Source organism: Bacillus rossius, chromosome 7 (assembly GCF_032445375.1).
Source record: "Bacillus rossius redtenbacheri isolate Brsri chromosome 7, Brsri_v3, whole genome shotgun sequence".
Classification (NCBI taxonomy): Eukaryota; Metazoa; Arthropoda; class Insecta; order Phasmatodea; family Bacillidae; genus Bacillus; species Bacillus rossius.
In genome coordinates this window covers 5,255,574-5,276,496 of record NC_086335.1, presented here as the reverse complement: position 1 = coordinate 5,276,496, position 20,923 = coordinate 5,255,574, and the positions used below count along the sequence as shown (strand labels likewise).

At 36.5% G+C, this 20,923-nt stretch overlaps 1 protein-coding gene across 4 annotated transcripts in view; it reads right to left on the bottom strand.

Annotated features, from left to right (window-relative positions):
• The window catches only part of LOC134533650 (b(0,+)-type amino acid transporter 1-like), a 354,769-nt gene that overhangs the window by 209,671 nt on the left and 124,175 nt on the right, over positions 1-20,923 (bottom strand). The window contains exon 1 of one of the 4 annotated variants that reach the window (XM_063371187.1): positions 10,513-10,605. The exons of the other annotated variants lie outside the window; for them this stretch is intronic. The gene's annotated coding sequence lies outside the window, so the exon portion shown is untranslated. Of the gene's footprint in view, positions 1-10,512; positions 10,606-20,923 lie in introns of those variants that run through there. 4 annotated transcript variants of the gene reach the window in all.

The following is a 20,923-nucleotide window of genomic DNA, read 5'->3' as shown; positions in this document are numbered from 1 at the left end:
AATATTTGTATGTTGATAAGTGATACCAAATAAATGTTCCTATCATTTATTAGTTTGGTTTTATTATTAATTATTTTAAAAACATAATTTTTTTTTACCCTTAGGAAAGGAATTCAGTAATTATTTATAGTCTAGTGTTTAAGAAAGCCAAAGACCTTACTAACAAAGTAGTTTCATCAAAATTCGTAAAAAAAAAAAAAAAAAAGGTTTTCGATTGATGGCGGAACAAACAGGCAAAAATATGATCGGACTAAAAAAAAAAAATTAATGGACAGACAAAAATTTTACACATTGTAATATTGAGTTCTAGATAGTGTTAAAAGCCATTATTATTTTTTCTTACAAATAACAGACTTGTTAACTCGATAGGATTGTTATACGTAAGTGTAGATGAGATAATGCTGCTATAGAGTTCATTTTGTGATGTGCCGCGAATCAAAACCATCATGACACGATTCCAGTTTTTTACTTTTTTTCGTGAGGAGTGCTATCAGAAATCATGTGGTGTGGTAGAAACTTCAGTTCGGGTTGCGAGACACGTGTTTCTTCTGCGACCACGATTGCACAACTCCATGTGCTGATATGCGGGCCTTCCCCGCTGTGTGTGGGGTCCCACTTTACATCGGTCAAGTCCTTCCTCTCTTCTGTCAAGTTGGGATTCAGTCGTCAGCTACCGACTACCTCTTCTTAGCCATCTGAACTACTCTGTTGCCGCGTGGGTGCCATGTCGGCGGCATGGCCCAGACCACGTCCCCAGAGCGGTGACTACTGCAGTGCGCAGTTATTCAGTCGGCAGTTCTGCACTTGATCCACGCCGAACACTTGTCCAGAGATGAGCTCTATGCAATGGACACCGTGTAATTTACTGTCTGAAACCCTACATGTAATATTTTTAAATGTTATTCTATGTTATTCTAATTTATCTAATATTATAATCAAAGCCGGATATGTAAACATTTGTTATTTATTAACTTTTTATTAATTAATGTTTGTTATTTATTAATCTCACATTTATTTGTGCTTCACTAATCATCGTTAAATCCTAACAATTTTTTTCTATTATTATTAAAATATTGGAATATGTAAAGATATCACGTAAATTATATCTAGAACAAAATAGCAACTCAGTAACCAGCTCACTTAGTATTTATAATGGTTGGTTTTACTTATTGCCCACATAAACACACCTTCCCTGCTGTGTGTGTGTGTTAGTAATAAAATTTTATGTGCTTACTCTCGTTTAACTTACTCATTTCTTGCCTCGCCCGTTTCCTGTTTTTTTTTGTAAAGTACAATTCTAGGGTACCTAAGGGAACAAGAGGGGGATGCGCAGGGCCGGAACTAAGGGGGGGCATGGGGGGCATGTGCCCCGGGCGGCAAATATCAGGGGGCGGCAAAATATGAAAAGTGGTTCACTAAAACAAAATGAAACTAGTCATTTAAAAAAGTTTTGAAAGTGTACATATCGCAACCAATAAGTTAGCCAAGAAATTAAGAAATTCTATTTAACTTGATTATGCATAATTTGTAAATATAAACGTACTTCAAATGCGTTACTTCACTCTAAGAAACAAGTATTACCATAATTCGTGGTCTGGAGTGAGTAAAACCACTGCGATGAGAGCTGGCATCTCAAGGACCCGTCGCGCGGCTGATCACTTGACGAGAGCGTTGAGTAGTGGAGGGGGTTAGTAACTTAATCGCTTCCTGGCTGATAACACCGATCGCGCTCGGCTGTCTGGCAATCCTAGTTACACGAACCACGAACCATCAGGATTTAAATCGTGTATTAAATCTGGCTCGCCACTGCAGGAACAAGCTCGAGAGATAGTCTACAATACAATAATGCAAAACATTTCAGCGAACCAAAAAGTTGTTAAAATTGTATACAGCAAGTGCTGCAACAGGTGTCTCAATTTTAACTGTAAAACGAATTCTAGCAGATGGTAAGGCAAAGAGCTAAACAAGATTTACCTTTTCGACACCAATGGGTATGAAAACAGAGCACATGAAAATGATCTAAGTAGACGATTTCACATGTGGTGCTGTGCAGAGAAAAATTTACGAGTTTTATAGTGTAAGAAAATTCGTTCTGAAGTTAAAGAAGTTGAAAAAGGCTTTGCAAGAAGACGATGTTTTTACTGTAGCAGGGAATACTTGCGAAACTTTTTGAAGGATTTAGGATTCTCCTGTAGTTCTGTTTCTGTATTTCATTTTAAAACTGTGTTTTTATAAGAAGGATGACAGCTAAAACGCGTGTTTTCGGTATAGTTTTTAGACATGAAACGCCCGGTAAATATTTCATTCCACCTTTATCTACATGTAGCCGCCCTTTAATGTAATGGTTTCCGCTCAATTTTCATTATTATCCTGTGTACGACGAGAAGTCTGCGTGCCAGTTCAGAGCCTTGCGCTTAGAGTCGATACCGTGCTAGTAACACCAGTGAGAGTCTTGCTTATCATCTCGCCTCACTAACACAAATACGCCCTGATGAGCTATTCTGTGGACAAATGGATGTTGAAATTTTTTTTAAAAAATTCTGGGACATCATTAAATGGCTGAGAGTGTGGTGAAATGATGAAATAAAATGCATTAGTTACGCCGTTGGTTCTTGCGTAAGACGGACTATCGCGCGACGGTATGGCTTACCACCCCTCCTTGCCCGGCGCTGGGGGGGAAGGCTGTTGATGCGCAGAGGGACGTCGGAGCAGGCTATTTTGTTTGTTGTCGCAGTTTAGCGGCTTTTTGGGCTGTCTGCTCCTGCTGCCACTAAACAGACATCGTAATTCGCCGAGTGCTACAATTATGTTGTTTGCGTGTGTGCCTGCGAGTGCGACATTAAGTTGTTTCAGTATTTACCATTTATAGGTATTAGGAAAATAGGTATATATTTATTTTGAGTCATTTGTCCATTATAAGCTGGGTTACGATTTTTTTTATCAGTCTCTAAATTATGGACGGCAGAAAACGGCTGAGTGGAGCCGAGTACAGGAAATCTGCCAAAGAGAAAAGGAAAAAAGAAAGCGATGTGCTGTCGGCGACACCGAAATTAGAATCCTTTTTTAGAAAAACTAACATCAGTGAAGATGAACAATCAAGAGAAATATCAGGTTAGCTAATACTGATACTTGTCTCAATTATAGTATAGAGTCACTTGTGCCTCTATTTTTTCTTACAACAATAATGAAACAGAGGAAATGCTGCTTGAATTTAGATAAGATACAAAGCCCTATTAACACATGTTTCCGTCTGTTTGTAGGCCTATCGCCTATGTGTTTTTAAAAAAATATTGTTAAAGGTAATAATTTAAAACTCAAAACCTAACTTAGACCTTTAATTATATAAAATAGACAATTATCTTTTCGTTTCGTTTCGTTTTTCTGTTTCGAAACCGGCCATTGTTTCATAAAATAAGTCTAACAATGTAAAAATCACCTAATAAAATATGCAAACAAAAAAAATATAATTTGTATCGTCCTATATATAGGACAAGGTGACTCAAAGGGTTCAAATTAATGTTTGTATAGGCCTATTAAAATGTAATAGTGAACATTTTAAATTGCATCTTTTAATATTTACAGATGTCACTGAAGTTGGAGAGGAAGAAAACCAGCATGACACACTTCACAAGAAAATGAGTGCTACTGGTAAAGTGAATGAGGATGAATTTGTACCTCTTCCAGGAACTTCAACTGGTCTTCAACAAACATCCAAAATATGTGAGTTTTCCTTTGACTTTAGAGATCCTGGTTCATGGCCACAGAATGTTTCTGATTCAGAAAGGTGCTATATAACAAGAATGAGGTGTGAAAATCAAATTGAACTTAATATAAGTAATAGCAGCAGAGATGGCCGCAACTTAACCAAAGATTGGTTTTTAAGGTTCTTAAAAATTGAACAAAAGTAAAGAGATCATGGCTAGGTTATAGTGAAAGCAAAAATGCTCTATACTGTGTACCTTGCAGGTTGTTTTCACACTTAGTATCTGGTTCTGAGTATAAAATGTCTTCCTTGGCCAAAGAAATGGGATTCGTCAATTGGAAAAAACTTAATGAAAAATTGCCTGAACATGAAAATTCATCCAATCACAAACTATGTTTTTGCTCGTGGAAAAATTTGGAGTCTTGTTTAGGAAAGGGAGGTATTGATGCAAAGCTTCAGAATCAGATTCAACAAGAGCAATCTCACTGGAATGCAGTATTGCATTGCATTATTGATGCTGTTCTATTCTTAGCAAAACAAGGGAGTCCATTCCGAGGCACTAAAGAAGTTTGTGACTTTAGTGACCCAGCCAGTGGAAAGTTCTTGAATACAATTGAACTAATATCACATTATAGTGTCCCTCTCCAACAGCATATTGAGTGGCATAAAAAGGGGCAAATATCATATTTCTCACATAAAATACAAGAAGAGTTCCTTGAAATTATTGCTAATAACATAAGGCAAAACATAATTCAAGACATTTTTGATGCCAGATATTATTCCTTGATATTTGACTGCACCCCTGAATTCAGCCACAATAAGCAAATGACTCAAGTAGTTCGCTATGTCAAAGTAAACTCATCAGAAGTAGAATAAAGTTTTATTGATTTTTTTGTAGTTAGTGACAAAACAGGTCAAGGTCTCAGCCAAGATATTCTTAAAAAAATAGAAAAAGATGGACTTAGCATACAAAACTGTAGAGGGCAATCCTACGACAACGGGGCAAACATGGCAGGGAAGTATAAAGGTGTCCAGTTCAAATTTCTTCAAGAGAACAATCTTCTAGCATATTTTGTTCCATGTGCTGCTCACTCCCTCAATTTAGTAGGAGCTAATGCGGCTAGTGCTACTACTGAGGCACAAAACGTTTTTGGAACTCTAAATAGTACTTATTCTTTCTTTGTGACTTCAACTTCACGTTGGGAAGTTTTAAAGAAACATGTGCCACTAACATTAAAATCTGAGAGCAAGACTATATGGTCTGCAAGATTAGAAGCGGTCGAAGCTGTCTACAAACATTACAGAAACATTTTACAGGCCCTAGAGGAGCATAAAAATTATAATCTGTCGGCACCTGAAACTAAATGCGAGGCCAGCTCTCTTTTACTAATTATTAAGAAACTGGAATTCATAACTATGTTGTGTTTTTGGCATGCTATTTTGAAAAAGATCAATCATGTCAATGAGTTCTTGCAAATAGAAGACCTTACAGTATATTTGGCTGCCTGAAACCTTCAGGGTCTTCTAAAATCCCTGAAATCTTGTAGAGACTTTACTCCATCTGAAGCTATCACTGAAGCTAAATTCCTAGAATGAGTTCTCAGAAAAAAGGAAAAGAAAAAATAAAGCTTTACCCGGTGAGTTATGTGAAGATGAAGTTTCTGAATGTGCTGAAGATTTGTATAAAGCAGCAATGTTGGAAGTCATTGACAGATTAATTATGGAACTGAGTAACAGGTTTAAGGCTTTGGAGAACATTAACAATAAGTTTGGATTTTTAAGTGGTGTTCAAATTCATAAAATGGAAGTAGAAGATTTAAAAGTAAAAGGAAACACTTACAGTGCCGATCTTAACAAAGAAGAATTCGTATTTGAAATTGAAAGTTTTAAGCACCATGCATTAATAGTAGACTATGAATTAAAAGATGCTACAACATCAACAATGTTGAGCCTTATCTACAAAAATAAACTGGAGGAGGCATATCCTAACATTACTGCTCTGAGAATGTTTCTCACCCTTCCAGTTACAATTGCGTCAGGTGAAAGAAGTTTTAGTAAACTTAAACTTATTAAAAGCTATTTGAGAAGCACGATGGGCCAGCAGAGATTAACAAATCTAAGTATTATATCTATTGAACACAAACGAGCTGCTTTGATCAATTTTGATGATATTATTAACACTTTTGCAGCTAATCATGCTCGAAAAATTAAATTTTGAATTTAATTTCTTTGTATGTTTATCAATACAATATTATACTTAATTCAGAATCACATGTTCCTTATGTAATTTTAGTACTTATAACATTATTGGTAAGACATTAATTTTCACTGTTATGCAAACAATAAACAATAGTTTGATAACAGTCTATTTCATTATAATAAAAATGTAATTGTATTCGTTTTCCAATTAGTGTACTTGATAAATAAAAGTTCTCAATTATCTATAAGTGAATGGTATCATTTCAACCACCGCTTCTAACGAAAAAATGTATTTTATAATGTTGGTAAGGAGGGGGCGGCAAATTAAGCTTTGCCCCCCCTAACAAATCTCCTAGTTCCGGCCCACCTACCTAATGTATAGAAGTCGCGAGGGGAAACGATTTATTCTGCCAATTATCGGCTCCAAAACTGAGATAGTTGCATGCTCCCCCGCTAGACGGCTCTTCTTACAAAAAAAAGGTACCTTACTTGTCGTTCCAAGCTCCCACGCAAGAGCGCTATAGCATCGCTTGTCTCAAGGTCACACTCTGTATTCTCTCTCCCCTCCTTTCTCTAAAACATTCGTTTGGATTTTGTTTCCATTGCAGAGTTCCTTGATAGGCGGGCGGCTAGTTCACAAGATATTCTCGTCAAAACAATGCGCTAACATTCAAAAAACAAACAGATTTTTTTATAAAGAACCGAAAGGTAAAAATTACTTCATTGAAATACTACAAAATTCTTTAAAAATAGCCAACATTAGTAAGTAATTCATTTGTACATGATTACAGCTGGTATGATAGATAATATTAAGTATTTTAATAAAAATTTGTATATTTCTAATACAAAATGAAAATTAATATTTTTTATACAGTAAATTTAAGTTTCTGAAAGAATTAACTTTATAATGTATTCAACAACATGTACGTTATTCGAAGCAAGAAACTATAAAATACAAACTATGGATACACATATTGCTGTTCTGTGTATATCTGTGCACAATCTTGATAAGCAATACAATCAAAATAATTTTAGCAAAACAATTATAACTTAAGAAAAACTCGTTTTCATCCGAGGGAAAAATTTGTGTGTTAAACAAACAATAAAGCAGGAAACATGTATGTAGCCTACATATGATTTGAGTTTGCATACCTGCAGAGAATATTATTTTGCAGTAATAAATTGATATTTTACTACCACAGCTAGATCCATAAAATGTTTATAGAAAATTTCAAACATATTTTCTACATGTACTTTGCGGTTGTGAGGCTTGTAAATTTTTCTCATCAGGAGCATTATACAACACAATGCATTAAATTGCATCATAAGTTTTCACATTTTAAAAATGTGGGGGATATTATATAAAAATACAGATACAAAGATGTCGGTATCCAAGATGGCGGCTTCCAGCAGAACAGAAAAACAAAGATGGTGGTCGTGAAATCCAAGATGGCTGTCTCCAGCCGACAACAGATGGCGGCTGTGTCGTCAGAATCGAAAAAAAAACGGCTGTAATATCATATCCAAGATGGCAGGCGTGATTTTAGAATTAAATATGCTGGCCGTAACGTAAAGTGCAACGTTAGGGGCTTAGGGAAATCGATGTCAATATGGCGGCCGTACCAAAAATTACAACGTTCGGGAAGTGGGATGTTCGGTTTCAAGTAGGCGACTGAGGTCAATATCTAAGGTTAAGATCAAAGGTAAAGGTAAAGTTAATCCAAGATGGCCGCCGTGACTTCAGGGGGGTCGGTTATTGAACCCATCCACATCATCCGCAACCTGGACCCTGTTTCCGGATGAAAATTTATATACGACTTTTGAACATTACTTTATTTCGAAGCTTTGGATTAAGTCGTATTTTCCTTAGTGAATCATTAGTATTTGGCAGTGTGGTATGCACATTAGTCCTACCATTACTACTAAGTGATCTTGCTACTTCCGTGTCACTGAAAAAAGTATGACGTATTTCGGATTCATTCAGACAGTTTCGGATTTATGATCTTTGGAAGAGCTAAGTTTGTGTGTGGCGTCATCACATTCAGTAATCTTGGCTGTTTCTCTATATTCAAAGTTTTCCTTTGAACTATACTATGATTGTTCATATTCGGAACTGCAAAATAATTCAAAGAGTTCTTCAGTACATGTTAGAATGTTTGGTACAAAATGGTCAGCACATATTACATAATGTATTAATGAACTATTTTGAAGTTCATAAAGCTTCCACTACACAAAATCTATTTTAAACATTTCAGATCTAATAACATTTTCCTTAAAATTTACTCTATTTGTGCCACATAAAATTTTCCATTTTCACTTTTAAACACAAAGGACTCTATTGCCTTGTAACATGTTTTGATAATAAATAAATATAAACTTTATTACCAACAATTTTAAAATTCTGCATTGCAAACATAATTGTTTATTCGGGGGTATTTTATACATAAAGTAAAATCATTTCGTTATTATAAACTCTTGTTTGAACATTAACAATTATAAAATATTCCATCACCAACTAAACGACTGATACACACACACACACACTCACCTACACGTGTAGAGAGAGGTTCACAATCAGTGACTCGTTCGAAAATGTGTTGTTTTAACACGTGTGAAATATGTAAGAATATGATCGTGTAAAACGCAGAGGAATTATCAACCGTCAAATGTTAGGACTAAATTAATTTCCCAGAAACATTTGTAGAAAACTTTCAAACTTACAATAATTTTAATGAAGGAAGTCATTAATACCTCGTGTTTAAATGAGTACCTGCTTTTTAGAATCTCAACATGTCTCTTCTATTTTAATTTTTTTTAGAAACATAGATTAATATTTTTGAATATAAAGAAAAAATTTTTATGAACGCATATAAATAAAGGCAGTATTCATTGTATTTTAAACAGTTTTATCTACTTTAATTTTTTTTAAATTATTACTTACTTAGAAGGTTGTTTAGGCTAGTTTTTCCACTAGGTTTTAATTTTTTACATTTGTACAAGACAAAAATTCGAACTTGTTTTTCGTACACTGATCCACTTTAAAAGTATTTTATCTTTTTGGTAAATAAACGCAAAATTTCACAAAATGAGGTTTTTTGACAGCGACCATTAAGCTATTTACATCTTAATATTTTAAAAATACTCATGTAGCTCCATTCTAGCTTATCACAGATAATTCATTATTTAGTTGATTTTTTAAGCACATTTAGTGGTTAAACTCTAGATTTTTGTTGAAACACCAAACAAATGTAACATATGTGAAACAGACGAAGTGGGGAATACTTTCGTTTTATTAAAATTTACATTGAAAATAATTAGCGTTCGTGCAGTAAAGTGGTTCGGTTTTGACTTGGTTATAGTCAAAACGTAGAAATGAAAATAATAATATTGTTGTAATATACATTAAATTATATGTAATTTAAATGTGGATATTTTAATACATACTTTCATATTTACATTTAAATAGTTCAGGACTTACATCGCATGCTCGCGTCAATTTTTGTTACACGGCATCTAATCGATAAATAATGTGAAACGAAAATATGAATTTAATAATCCACGATCTAACTGTCCTCGTCTTTCGCAAAAAAAAAAAAAAAAAAAAAAAAAAAACTTACAAAAAAACTTGAACATTCATGTGTGACTCTCAAACTGTTCCTCACATTCGGACAACCCGTTTATGCACATTTCTTATCTTATATAATGTATAAAATTATCAATCGAAATAAAGTTTGAATAAGTAGGCATTTAACTTTTAATAGTGAAACCATAACTTTTAGAAATAATGACTGTAGGCCCTATACATAAAATTTAGGAGCTAATTTTCACATTAATCGGGTACAAAATCCCTCCACTCAAAGATCCCGGTGGCTGGCTTCGTTCTGAAGGCAGTGAGTGGTAAGGTAAGCTGCTCTTCAAGGTCGCCTAACGGTGCTGATAAGCGCTGTTGGGATATTTGGGCCAGTGAGGGGTGGGAGGGAAAGAGAAGGGGGGTGGCATGACTGGGTTGGTTAACCTAGTTCGGCCAAAGACCACCAGGGGCGTACACTGTCGATACCCGGCGATTGAAGCGATCGCTGCGACGGCAATTCTTCAGAGAAACAGGCCAGATAATGTAACCTGGGCTCGCGACTTGTATACAGTATACAGTATACAGGATGTCTGTGAAAGACCGCACCTTGTTTTTGGATCAGATAGAGAATAAATTTCTGAGACAGGAAGTCTTTGCCGATTTTTGATCTGACCCATAGGTAATTAGTAATAAATTAAACTAGTTAACCAATAATGAGCGCGCACATGCTCGCTTACTGCTGCTTGCCCCCTTATACTCTTGGCGCGCCGTGAGAGACTGTAAGCAGTAGTACCTCTCTCTCTCTCTCTCTCTCTGTCTATCTATCTCTCTTAGAGCGCGCTCATCATTGGTTAACTATTTTAATTAATTAATAATTACCTATGGGTCAGATCAAAAATCGGCAAAGACTTCCTGTCTCAGAAACGTATTCTCTATCTGATCCAAAAACACGTGCGGTCTTTCACGGACACCCTGTATATATTCAAAGCTAGTACTGAGTCGGCTGAGCCAAGTCTGAAACACTGTGTTGGAGACTCACGTGTCGTCGGACTGTATATCCAGGCGGCGACACAGCCTGAAGCCTGCAGCCTGGCGCAAGGCACTGCGCCTGTTATCACAGCCGCTCCGCCTCGCTGATAAGGCTATTGCCGGCAGATTGGCAGCTGTCGCACTGTCTGGCGGATTAACGGAGCGATACTGGACTACATCTGGAATGGCTTACGAAGGCTGCCGCTCAGCAAAAAGTAGTTGATCCAATAAGAGAAAGCTACTGCTAGAGAAAGCTGTAGCGGAGTTTAACCTCGCCTTAAAAATCATCAGCAAAATTTTTATACTTTCAAATTTAATCATTAAATGGGATCAATTCCGGTAAGTTAATTTTGCAGTTTGTTATTCAATCAAATATTCGGAAGAGTAATTCATAAAATGCTGTCTTACATAATTACATAACAAATGATTGTTTACACAGAGATAAAAATTTGTTCAAAGATGATTTAAATGTTCCAACAAAAAACACTGCACGATACTATTGAAACTAAAATACTATTTTAAGATTTGTTTTACAGCTTTTTTCGTATATGTAGCTTTTACTCGAGCGAGTAGAGAAAACTAAATGTATGCAATTGATATATTTTGTTTAATTGCACAGCATAGTGAAGCAAGAAAACTTCAAGATAAGCATCAATAGTAGTATAAGAATGACGGTCCGGGCACTGGGTCCGGGGCGAGGAGCTAGGCGCCGGGTCAATGACCAGTTGCTCTGACGTCACGGCGGCCATCTTGGATGGTATTGACCTTGACCTTAAAATTTGACCCTCAAAAATTGCCAAAAGTTGTCAAAATTGGGCAAAAATTGCCCAAAATTCCTCAAAAATCGCCAAAATCTACATTTCTGTGGAAAAAAATCCGCCAAAAAATCTCAAAAATATTGATAAATTGAAAATTTCTCTTTCCGATGGAAAAATTCCCGTTTCGAGGGAAAATTTCCCGTTTTTAGTCCTTAAAAAACCAGCAGCTAGAAATGTCCATATGTAGGTTAAGCATCCATGTCTACAGCCTACTATAAGCCTCTGACGTCATCATGGATTATGTCGTCACCGTCGCAATTTACGTTACGGTGGCCATCTTTAAAATCTTTATATATTATCCTATTTAAATGAAAAAATTTAAAAAAATTATAAAAAAATTAAATAATAAGATTTTAATAAAATATATTAAACGAAATTACTTTTATAACACGGAGCTCGGAGTCCTCGGTTCGAACCCGACAAGTGCAAAAAATAAAAATGACGACCGATTGTTCCCCGTGGTGGGTGCAGGCAGACTGGCCCCCACCACTTTGTTAATAGCATATATATCGCCAGTGGGCATGTCGTAATGTCCGCCATCTTGAAAATCCGTAATTTTAATGCTACAGATTTGAGAAAAATTCCAAAATGTATCAAAAAATGTACTTATTAGAATACTGATTGATTAGTTCGATTCCTGTCCTTGGTTCGAAACCGCTAATAGCAAAAAAAAAACAAAAAAATACATCAGATCCTTCCTCCACAGAAGCCACCTACAGACGAACCTACCACCACCAATAACAAGGTATATATCGTCAACTAGTATGACATCATGTCCGCCATCTTGTCCTCGTGTGCTGCAGACCACCATCTTGTTTACATCTGCTAGAGTGTGCTGATAACATGATAGTATAATTTTCTGGTCACCATACCTTTAACCTCGACTGTTGTCATTGACCTTTGACCTTGACCTTGAAAATTGACCTTGACATTGAAAATTGACCTTGACATTGTAATTTGACCTTCACCTTAAAAGTTGACCTTGAACTTGAAATTCGACCTTGACCTTGAACTTTGACCTTGACATTTGACATTGACCTTGACCTTGACGACCATCATGGATCCGACATTTTGCATTCAGTACATGCTACCAGGAGCTACCACATGCTAGTGGTCATTGCCACCATCTTGTTTTCGTCTGCTGGAGGAAACCATCTTGTGTGTGTACACGTCGTACCATCATGCTAGTTTTATTCTAACCCGCTAGAGTGCAGTAATCATTTATTATTTTTGCTGTGACACCCGCCATCTTAAAATTTGGACGCCATCTTGAAATCCTGTAATTGTTTAGCTAGAAATTCGGGAAGAATTCCAAAATTAGTTAAATAAATCACTCACTAATTTACATATTGATTCGATACGTTCCTGTCGTTGGTTCGATATTCGATCGATGCAATAATGTTTAATTTTATGTAAAAATAATAATAATTTCAATACCCATGTTCAACATTCTTAAAGAGACTTTAAATCCTCTACTACCATCATCCTATCAGACATCAAGACCAACATCATGGAAATTTCGTAATAATTAACCCAGAAATTCAGGAAAAAGTTCAAAATTCATTAAATAAATTTGCAAACAATATACTGATTAATTAGGTTGACTGGCACGATCCTGGAAGAAGCTAAAATAAATTTAATTTAAATACCAGAAAAGTGTAAGGTTTGAGAAATAAAATACCAAAGTCTTTTACAGACATAATATTTATTACACAATTTCTATCCTACTACAGGATCACTTACGAATGCCAGCAATCTTATAAACATTTAGCCCTGAATAGACGTGCAACGACTACTTCTTAGCTCCAAATGCTCCAAATAATCCAAATTCTCCAACAGCTCCAAATGCTCCAAAGGCTCCAAACGCTCCAAATGCTGCAACTGCCTTTTCTTTCAACAGCTCCGATGATATTGGGCTACAATGCTACGAGTCTAAGAGACTACGAGGCTACAAGGCTACGAGTCTAAAAGGATCTAGCTGGTTACGAGTTATACATGGCTGCGAGACTGCATGACTAAAAGACCGCATGGCTACTAAACCACATGTCTATGAAGCTACAAGGATACGAGTCTACTCGGCTCCAAAAGCTCCAACAGCTCCAACACGCTATGTACGCGCAATACATGCAATTTACACACAATAAATGTAATGATTACACAGTACACACAGGAAGCAGAACGTACACACAATACACACAGGAAACGGAACGTACACACAGTACACACAGGAAACGCAACGTACACACAGTACACACACACAGGAAACAGAACGAACACACAGTACACACAGGAAACGGAACGTACACACAGAAAACGGAACGTACACACAGTACACACAGGAAACGGAACGTACACACAGAAAACGGAACGTACACACAGTACACACAGGAAACGGAACGTATACACATACAGTAGCGGAAACACAGGCTTAGTTGGAAATCAGAATACAAGAAATAAAAACATTAAATTTTTACTTTCAATATTTAATTTATTTCTCAACATTACACAAATACAAGTAAAAGAAGCCATTATTGTATGTAGCCAGCTTTCCTCATTTTTTTGAGTATGAAGGATATTTCTTTGATGCACGAATAGTTTCCTGCACAAAGCGAGCCATGTAGAAGTCTTAGCCGGTCAACCAATATGTTTGGATCTTTCCATGATGTAATCAATCTCTTCTACCACCATCTTACTTGCTTGTTTATTATACATACTTTTAATATCAAAATCGTCCCAGTGATCATAATAAGCATTATCAGATTTATTTATTATAACACGACGTTTCCATCGTTTCGGTCTTAGGACATCGCCACATTCTTCGATCTTGTCAGCTTTAGGTGCTTCATCACCTTTGTCAACAGACTCAGAGTCACTGTAACAATCACTGTAGAAGACATCCTCTTCGCCCAGATTACCGTATGAATTCGATATCGATGATGTCGAAGTGTCTTCATCGTCTTCTTGCTTACTTTTTAGGAGTCCATAATTTTTACAAAGATTGGAGGATCTACTGAATATAGGCTTGAATGTATTCTCACTTTTCACGGTGTTGATACTTCCATTAGTTTCAGTCTTCCCGAAGCCATTAGCATCCTTCAATTTATGTTCTTCGTCACGATCGGGTGAGCTAATACCATCACGCTCAGGACAAGGAAAATTATTGTCGTAATGCAGATCACTCTTCTTTAGTCTAGTGGATCCATCGATGTCCTCTATGCCGTAAGTAGGCTTGGCTTTACATGTTATATCATGTTTGTTTAAGCTGTCAATTCGTGTTAACAACCTGCTACACCGATTACAGCTTAACATTTTGCGTAGTAGGTTTTTAGCACAATCATTCCTCTCATGACGTCTAGCATTCCTTCTCATGACAAAATCCTTGCCACAGTATCTACAGCGGATTCCTTCCGATTCAGCTGCAGATAACAAACCATGATCCATGGTAGCTTCTGTGACTAATGTTAGATACAAACTGACAGTTTTCCAATTGGAACCATTTCTTTAAATAGAATTTTTTAAACATTTCATTAGCGAGAGTTAAGTTATCTAATGCAAAGCAAATTGATGCAAGTAGTTCTGCTTGTCAACAACAGATGTCGACACATTTTTGCTTGCAGGTAAATATTATTTATTTTATGTGGTATGCGGGATGCTCAATAATGATCGCAAAAGAAGGAAGGCTTCGATAGACATCAAGGAGAAGGAAGTTCGTCCTTCGTGATAGTGTTTCTCTTCCGTCCAATCAGATATTGTTGGACTGAGTAATGTTTTTATTTTTTATTTTTTGAAATCAACCATATAAAAAAAATATCAGTTCTGATTTAGTACCAGATATTAACAATTTATTTGCATCACAGGATATAATGACATAACTCATTAGGCAAAAAGTCCTTCATGCGGAGATCAATTTCTCATCTGTAACCAGAAGCACTCGGAGAAAACCACCATAATATTGACAAGAAAAATCAGGAGCAAACGGAGAAAACCACCATAATATTGACAAGAGTAATCGGAAGCACACGGAGAAAACCGCCTCAAGTTTTCTTTAATTACATGAAAATACAGAAAAAATTAATAAAAAATAAAAACGAAAAGCGAAAAAATATAAAGGATTCTGCTAGCTTGTGAACTTCTCATTGTTGTGCAAAGTTAGAGTTCTAGTACAAGCCAGAATTCTATGTATTTTTTCGTTTTTATTTCCAACTAAGCCTGTGTTTCCGCTACTGTATGTGTATACGTTCCGTTTCCTGTGTGTACTGTGTGTACGTTCCGTTTCCTGTGTGTACTGTGTGTACGTTCCGTTTTCTGTGTGTATTTTCCGTTTCCTGTGTGTACTGTGTATGTACGTTCCGTTTCCTGTGTGTACTGTGTGTACGTTCCGTTTCCTGCGTGTGCGTTCCGTTGCCTGTGTGTACGTTCCGTTTCCTGTGTGTACTGTGTGTACGTTCCGTTTTCTGTGTGTACATTCCGTTTTCTGTGTGTACTGTGTGTGTACGTTCCATTTCCTGTGTGTACTGTGTAATCATTACATTTATTGCGTGTAAATTGCATGTATTGCGCGTACATTGCGTACATTGCGTGTTGGAGCTGTTGGAGCTTTTGGAGCCGAGAAGACTTGTATCCTTGTAGCTTCATAGACATGTAGTTTAGTAGCCATGCGGTCTTTTAGTCATGCAGTCTCGCAGCCATGTATAACTCGTAACCAGCTAGATCCTTTTAGACTCGTAGCCTTGTAGCCTCGTAGTCTCTTAGAATCGTAGCATTGTAGCCCAATATCATTGGAGCTGTTGAAAGAAAAGGCAGTTGGAGCATTTGGAGCTGTTGGAGAATTTGGAGGATTTGGAGTATTTGGAGCATTTGGAGCATTTGGAGCTAAGAAGTAGTCGTTGCACGTCTATGCAGGGCTAAATGTTTATAAGATTGCTGGCTTTCGCAAGTGATCCTGTAGTAGGATAGAAAATGTGTAATAAATATTATTTTTTTTAAAAACTTTGGTGTTTTATTTCTCGAATCTTTCACTTTTCTGGTATTTAAATTAAATTTCTTTTAGCTTCGTCCAGGATCGTGCCAAGGACCTTAGTCAACCTAATTAATCAGTATATTGTTTGCAAATTTATTTAATGAATTTTGATCTTTTCCTGAATATCTAGGTTCATTATTACGAATTTTCCAAGATGTTGTTCTTGATGTCTGATAGGATGATGGTAGTAGAGGATTTAAAGTCTCTTTAAGAATGTTGAACATGGTGTATTGAAATTATTATTATTTTTACATAAAATTAATCAATATTGCATCTATCGAGTATCTAACCAAGAACAGAAGCTGATCGAATCAATATGTAAATTAATGAGTGATTTATTTAACTAATTTTGGAATTTTTCCCGAATTTCTAGCTAAATAATTACATGATTTCAAGATGGCGTCCAAATTTCAAGATGGCGGGTGTCACAGCAAAAATTATAAATGATTACTGCACTCTAGCGGGTTAGAATAAAACTAGCATGATGGTAAGATGTGTACACACACAAGATGGTGTCCTCCAGCAGACGAAAACAAGATGGTGGCAATGACCACTAGCATGTGGTAGCTCCTGGTAGCATGTACTGAATGCAAAATGTCGGATCCATGATGGTCGTCAAGGTCAGGTCAATGTCAAATTTCAAGGTCAAGTTTCAAGGTCAAGGTCAACTTTCAAGGTCAAGGTCAAATTTCAATGTCAAGGTCAAATTTCAATGTCAAGGTCAAAGTCCAGGTTCTAGGTCAAAGGTCAATGCCAACAGTCGAGGTTAAAGGTATGGTGATCAGACAATTATACTAACATGTCATCAGCACACTCTAGCAGATGTAAACAAGATGGTGGTCTCCAGCACACGAAGACAAGATGGCGGACATGATGTCATACTAGTTGACGATATATACCTTGTTATTGGTGGTGGTAGGTTCATCTGTAGGTGGCTTCTGTGGAGGAAGGATCTGATTTTTTTTTTTTTTGCTATTAGCGGTTTCTAACCAAGGACAGGAATCGAACTAATCAATCAGTATTCTAATAAGTATATTTTGTGATGAATCTTGGAATTTTTCTCGAATCTGTAGCATTAAAATTACGGATTTTCAAGATGGCTGACATTATGTCATGCTCACTGGCGATATATATGCTATTAACAAAGTGGTGGGGGCCAGTCTGACTGCACCCACCACGGGGAACGATCGGTCGTCATTTTTATTTTTTTACACTCGTCGGGTTCGAACCGAGGACTCCGAGCTCCGTGTCATAAAAGTATTTTGTTCAATATTTTTATTAAAATTTTATTTAATTTTTTTATAATTTTCAAAAAAAATTTCATTAAAATCGGATAATAAATAAATATTTTAAAGATGGCCTCCGTAACGTTAATTGCGACGGTGACGTCATAATCCATGATGACGTCAGAGGCTTATAGTAGGCTGTAGACATGGATGCTTAACCTACATATGGACATTTCTAGCTGCTGGGATTTCTAAGGACTAAAAACGGGAAATTTTCCCTCGAAACGGGAATTTTTCCCTCGGAAAGAGAAATTTTCAATTTATCAATATTTTTGAGATTTTTTGGCGGATTTTTTTTCCACAGAAATGTAAATTTTGGCGATTTTTGAGGAATTTTGGGCAATTTTTGCCCAATTTTGACAACTTTTGGCAATTTTTGAGGGTCAAATTTTAAGGTCGTCACTACCATCCAAGATGGCCGCCGTGACGTCAGAGCAACTGGTCATTGACCCGGCGCCTCGCTCCTCGCCCCGGACCCAGTGCCCGGACCGTCATTCCTATACTAGTATCAATTCAAAAATTATTTCGATCTGTTTCTCAAAAAAAACATATCTTTTAATATTCTATCGTAGGCCAATAAAAAATTTAACAAAATGATTTTTAAGTATTTCTTTATTATTATGATTATTACATAACGTAAAAAAATCATAGCTGTAAAACAACTGAAATAATAGAACAAAACAATTACCACAATTTTATATTTTATTCATAATTTCAAAAAAAAATATATCATCTCTGTCATCAGCACTGTCATCACATCGTCATCATTATAATGAAGTATGATGCCGAAAGAATCCTGTACACTGTCCGCAAGTGAGAAGAACCTGTTGTTATCCACAGCCGTGAGTATGATGTAGGATCAGGGAAAGGTATAGTTGTATGGTTGGCCGTACGGGAAATCCTTCCGGAGAGCAAAGCTGTGTGACGTAACACTGTCGGGCAGAGGGGGAGGGGCTGATGAAGGAAGATATCGCGCAGTCATGCACGGGCAAAAAGTACACCTTGAAATGAGATTACAGCTGAAAGGACGTTATACATCAGGGGAAAATACTACGTGCTTTGTCACGGACCTAGACCTTTTATTTATTAATTTTGTTGTTCAGGGAAATACTTGTTATGATTGTGAACATCATGTGTCAGGAAGAACACCAATTCAATAATTTCGTGAGGCAATTACAAAGGAGAAAATAACTTCTATTCGTGGGAATGAGTCGGTTAGTTGGTGGGCACGCGGCTTACAAACAAATACAAACTGCCTATTAAATAATATATCCATACACACAACACAAACAATAATTAAGTGCTGACAAGCTATATCACATGAGTGTCCGAGCTAACAGTCATTAATTTCTGAAACTATTAAAAACATCTGAACTAGTAACAACCAAGCACTGCTGCCGTTGTTGTCCAGATGGTTCCCAATTATTATTAATAAACAATTATTTGTAACTATTCAGGAAAGCGGATTGTTTTGTAATAAACTAGGGCGCCAGAAATCACCAGACGTGGAACCACTATATCTATATCTATATCTATATCTATATCTATATTTATATCTATATCATCATCATCATCATCATCATCATCATTAACTGCTTCCAGCTTGTGACCGGGTCAGCAAATCCACTGTGACAGACATTAAGTTATGTACACAGGCTTGAAAATAATGCCAGTATAGATTGGATAATATTGTTTCTATCAGGTAATAAAATAAAAGAGAATAATATTACCTTTAATGATGATTTATTTTTTCTTAGGTTTTTTGTTTTTATTATTAGAGAAATAGAGAACATTCGAAGATATTTAATTCGAACAATGCAACTGGAAAACATTTGTCAACTTACATGTAATAATCATGAATATTATATATTGAGTTCGTTAACAATGGTACCAAAAACTTTGAATATATATATTTTTTCCGTTGATAGTTCTTACAATTACAGTTTTGTTTTCACATGTTTGTGGGTTCGTAGGTCCGAAATTGGTTGTTATAGCGCTGAAATCAACTTGTAAGGAAGGCAATATGGGATGGCTTACTTCCCTTATTGACTCATCTGCCATATATTATATGCCGTGAAGAGGGAATCGCTTCACTGACAGCTGAAGTATGTGATCTCCTGGCAGCAGGAACAGCTCTGGACTGATTGGACACCTGAAGCACAGTAGTGCTGGAGGTAGCCAACTGGGTGACTAGAATGGGACCCACTGCACCAAAATTGAGCAGTTGTTACACATTACTCTCTTTTCTTCACTTTTGTAACTTAAATGTCCCTTTAAATGACTTTTGGGAGACTGGCGGGTCTTCTAGTTTCAAAGGCAAAATAATCACCCAAGTGATTTCGTCTAGATATAAGTGCCTCTATGTTTATTTAACTCTTAATTACTTTAACATCAGTCAACAAAACATGGATTCCACAAACAGGTAAAAAAGTAACTTAATTTATGTATACGTATTGGCAAAAATATTAAAATTATAACATTCAATGAATTGGTTGACAAATATATTAGAATTGTGTTATTTAATGAATGGGTTGGTAAATATATATCAAAACTACAAGACTCAAAGTATGGGCCGTCCCTAATTAGAAAATTACTATTAAGTTTAATTGGACATAATTAAAACAGAATCAGAAACAATCGGTTAAAATTAACAATCCCATGTTTAGTATTTAGTATTTTCAGTGTTTAGAGTTATTTAAGTTCCCCAATAAATATTTTCGGATGCTGTAAACAACCCAAAAAATCTGGAGGACTGGAGATTTGACGTTCGCTGGCTGAAGGTGAGCTGTTACATGGAAGGAGTCGAGGGTGGAATAGTCATGTCCACATCCAGCCCTTGGACCCTGTATGCGAACAAGCCCCAAATCGAACATGGTCAGAAGTGGTTCACAGACAGACAGTAAAATGGCAGAAAATGCCCACTAAAAACGGCGATGGCTGGGGAATAAAAGTTTGACCAAAACTCACCAGACAGCGAGATGGCTTCTGGCTCTCAGCGAGGTAGCCCGCCAGGGTGCGAAGTTCGCGAACACGTGTGGTTGTCGCTGACGTTTCCATAATTTATAATCATTAGTACAGTATTATTAGCGAAGTATGACTATTTATACGAGGCACGCAGACTGACTAATTACTGATTAAGAAATGGGTTTCAGGGACAACATCCCTTGCCCAGCTGACTAAGTATTTGAAACGACGACCAGACTGAAGTCTTGTGGTGCGGCTCGCCGACGATACGATATTGTCAGTCGGCTCTCGCGGCGCGGAATGTTTTTGTGGCGGTAGCGACTCGTAATTAAA